This window comes from Coturnix japonica, unplaced genomic scaffold, assembly GCF_054131305.1.
Source record: "Coturnix japonica strain WE unplaced genomic scaffold, WE-NBRP24 Scf070, whole genome shotgun sequence".
NCBI lineage: Eukaryota > Metazoa > Chordata > Aves > Galliformes > Phasianidae > Coturnix > Coturnix japonica.
The window spans coordinates 561,109-565,475 of record NW_028188973.1 but is presented as its reverse complement, the minus strand read 5'-3'; the positions used below and the strand labels follow the sequence as shown (position 1 = coordinate 565,475).

The 4,367-nt window shown below is 37.0% G+C and overlaps 1 long non-coding RNA gene across 1 annotated transcript; it reads right to left on the bottom strand.

Annotated features, from left to right (window-relative positions):
- Nucleotides 1–1,253: 1,253 nt before the first annotated feature.
- Nucleotides 1,254–3,474, bottom strand: LOC146751644 (uncharacterized). The gene is made up of 2 exons (XR_014941313.1): nucleotides 3,364–3,474; nucleotides 1,254–3,261 (listed from the first exon to the last, which is right to left on the bottom strand). It is a non-coding gene; the product is annotated as an uncharacterized LOC146751644 (long non-coding RNA).
- Nucleotides 3,475–4,367: the final 893 nt, after the last annotated feature.

The window sequence follows — 4,367 nt, the reverse complement described above, 5'->3', positions numbered from 1 at the left end:
AAGGCATTTTTTAGGCCTAATTTAGCCAAGGAAACGGTGTGGAGTTGCACCAGAAGAGGGTCAGGTTGGGTACTAGGAAAAGGTTCTTCACCAGAGGGTGGTAGACATGGAACAGCCCCAAGCAGCCAGAGTTCAAGGAACATTTGGATAAAGCTCTCAGACATAGAATTGGAATTTTGGGTGGTCCTGAGTAGAGCCAGAGGTTGGAGTCAATGGTCCTTGAAGGCTCCCTCCAACTTAAGAGCATTCTTTGATTCTATTCTATAATTCTACACTTCTGAGCAGGTAACATCAAATCTTACTTAGGCAAGCTGATAAGACTGTGGAAGCACAGAAATGCACTGGAAACATCTCCAGAAAGGGGCAGACTCTTTTTCACTGCTTTCTCACTGCTCTTTTTCACTACATGATCTGTTGGAACAATCATGAGATCTAATTTCTAATAACATTTGAGCACATACAATGCCACGGTTATACCAGAAATTTCATACCTGACAGTTGTTCTGACTTTATTCAATTCTTCCCTTGAAACCAAATCCGTTTTATTGACTATTACAAGATCAGCTAATGCAACCTGCCTATGCATTTGGAAAAAGAAAAAAGGAACACCTTGAAAAAAAAAGCAGTTTTTTGTAAGGCAGAAGCAGTATGTCTCTCATAGCACTGTAAAATTACTATATTGTTAGTACAGGAAGGCAAACATTAACCAAACCATCAGCCAACTAAAACATCATGGAATGACTACAGTATTAGCTTCTTGAGGTGACTTGTGGCTTGTGCATTTCAGTAGACAAAAGCAGCAGCAGCCAGTGACATGAAAGACAAGCCATGGCCACTGAAATGTTTACAAGCACAGCATGCTGAGGCTTTTTCACTGCTAGCAAAAATGTATAGCTAATGGTGAGGAGACTATACTGAAAACTGTTTTTGTAGCTGAAAGTTGAGCTTCTTTCAACCTGTTATTTGTAATCTATCTGTTGTAGTTTCCATGGAAAAAAAGAGGAGGCATTATTTTCAGATCAACCTACTTATTAGAAAATTCATATCTAAGCAGAATGATCAAACGAAGTACAGAGTAATTTTTGTTTTCTACCTTTGTTTAAAAGCAAGGGAGGGGAAAACCTTAGAAAAGAAAAAGAATCAATTTTGAATGATCTTCCGCACAGTGCAGTCACTGACTATGATTAAAAAAGTGGTTTTGATATCCATACCGAGATGCTTCGTTGACAAGGCCTTCTGGCTTCTCCTCTGTCAAGTGCTAGACAATAATTAAAACAACTGGATTAAGCATGTTTAAAAAATGCTCAAATTAATTTGCATTTAAACTATGCCAAAATCATTTTACACAATGTATGATTTTCATTCATACTGCTTAAGTTACTACATTGTAAGGAACTGATTTTATGGCCAACTATCAATGAAAAAGCTAGAAATGAAAAACTATTTCTGCACTTACCAATCCTCACTGTTCTGTAGGTCTGTTCTTTCAGTACACTTTACTTAGATGCCTCTGTTACCTGACATTTTATTCTACTTCCAGGCAACTAAATCATCTGTAAATCCGATACAGTATGTAGTAGTCTGCCGCACTCTCTCACCCTGGGAATGAATCTATTGGTTCTTTTTTCATCTTCTTTCCATTCTATTGCAGTCTCTTCCAGATCATACAGCTCATGGACACCTTGGACTATCTCTTGATGAGATTTGCCTTGAATAGATACGAGTCCCTTACCAGAAAAATAACTGTTAGAGTATATAAACAAACCTTTAAAAACAAAATACTTATGGAGAAAAAAAAAACAAAAAAACAACTTTACAAGTACACAGAGCAGGGAAAAACCTCTGACAAATATGCAGAGGTTGATCAAAATAGCAATGCAACAGAGTCATCTCTTGTAACAACCATTCTTACAATTAATAATTATACTTTGCTATACTCTGCCTTCAGCTTCTCATTTGGACGGTTACCTGGAATATTTGTGCAAATTTAAATGTCATCTCCTACCATGCCACTTTGATTGTATGTATGATATATGTCTCTATGAAAGCCTCATCACCTGTCCAAGGTGATGTAAAATAGGCAAAAATGCTGAGTCTGTTCCCACTGAGTTCTCATGCTTAACACTTACACTGTCTTGAAACAGAATCTCTGAATAGCAGAGAAAGAACAAATATCTGTGTGGTGAAATGACTAGCAATGGAATTAACAATGAAATACTTTCAAAACTAAGTCCATTAACTCACATGCCAAACGTTGCACTAAAAGAGTTTTCATCACTTGAAAACTGTCTAAAATAGAATGTAAATATTACTTGGATCCCAAAGCTCAGTACAACAGAAGCATACTTCTAATCAGCAGTACAGCTAATGAGTACAACAGACAGCTTGAAGTGCATCAGCACTGCTGGCTTTATGCTGCTGTTGTTCTACTTGTCAAGAAATAAACCTTTCTTCCAGTGAAGTAGAAATAATTACCTTGCTGCCTGTGACACACATATGTTCTCAGGAAACAAATCACAGCACATTTGATTGTTTTCCTTAGACCTTGTCTAATCATACAATCGACTTTTTTATCATTTACTTAGCTTTGTGGTTTAAGGAAAATGAAAGTATATCCTCAAGCATCACCAACGTTCACCTCAGAACTATGCAATGAATCGTGCACGGGGATGAATACACTTATGTGTAAATCACATCTTTAAAACTGCAGTCTGATGTAATCAAAAAATTTTAGGTGGACCATAACTAGCATTGTGCTGCATTGTTACACTCAATTAAACTTCTGTTTATTATGCCAATAACTGTAATCATGGACAGAAACCTGTAACTACATCCCTAGCTAAGGAGCCATCTAGGTGAAATGGATGAGACCTTTCAGAGCAAAGTAGGGGAAAACAACATCACCTCCTTTCACTTATGTCCTGATCATTAATCCTGTCCCACACATGTTTGGGACTGCAAGTCTCCCCTTTCACTACACAGCAAGTAGTACTGTGGTTTGCTTCTCTGTCAGCTACCTTGAGTGGTCTCATTGGCCAGCAGGTATTTAAGTGTCTCTACATGGATCAATGACAAACTGATGTTCTCTCTTTTGTCTGCTCTTTGACCTGTATGTGGCTGACAATACACTGCAGTTTCTTTCCATTTAAAAAGAAGGAAAGCACAAAACAAAGAGGTTGGAAGTTTCAGGCAAACCTTCAGTCTTATGACATCCATGGTACATCCAGTCCTATCTTTCACATTCTTTTCCCACAGAAGATTCTACAAAGAGGAAAAATGTTTTCACAAACAGAACAGCGTAAGATGATTTTCTACAAAAGGACACAATGATTTTGCAGTTGACTGCGATGTATTCATATTAACCTGTATAAAGAGATTAAGGTTTTCTTCCTTAATATTTCCTAGGACTTCAAGTGTTACTGTCACTATGTCCTGTAAATGGAAAGACACACAAGACAGACAAGATAGATGCTTAAAAGCAGCATTTAGCACACAACTGCTTATACTCTAAAGGAGTGACAGGCCAGACCCTTTCCCCTTCAATTATTTATTAAAAATCAAAACCACAAAACAGACAAAATACTGTATTTTCTCTCTCTAAATAAAACACAATCACGAAGATAAACATGCAATTTACACTGTAATATGCAAGGACTGTTATATTGCACAGAGCAAGAGAGAAGATTCTACCCTGACATAAATGAAAGCTGGGTTACATATCTGGAAAAACAGAGCATTTCACATTCCTAACCTTCTAGCACACGTGCGATTATAGGATTTATATCAAATTTATAGGAAAACCTAATTCACTGTTACAGGTTGATCTGTTGATTTTCTGTGTAAAAACAAAGGGAAGCACTCACAGAATGTGTCTCTCTAACACCTTAATTAATGCAAAGTTGAGAACAGCAACTCCCCAATATCTACAAACACTGACATCATTTCGACCTACGGGATAAATATCAGGTGTAAGTATAGGGCTCAATTCTCAAATCTCAATTGCTCAATAAAGGCAAATATTGAAAAGAATAGTATTACTTGTCTGTTGTAGTAATGCTCTCCATGTACAAGAACACTGTTTCCAACAACAGAACTCTTAAGCCATATTTGAAAGCAGAACTCAGTATATACATTTACTATCTATCTGTATCAAAGTACATGGCATTCAGTGTAATATTCCAGAGATCTTAAACATACTATTCTCTACCTGAAACCTTCTGAAAAAATAAGATGATTAGTATGCCATGGTTGCAGTTATCCTGAACTATCTTCTAACAGCGAGACTGAAGCAGTGCTTGTTGTAATTACCTTGTCGAGATGTGCATCTGTTGTCTTCATACTCTCGATTTTTTTCTGCAAGCTGTAAA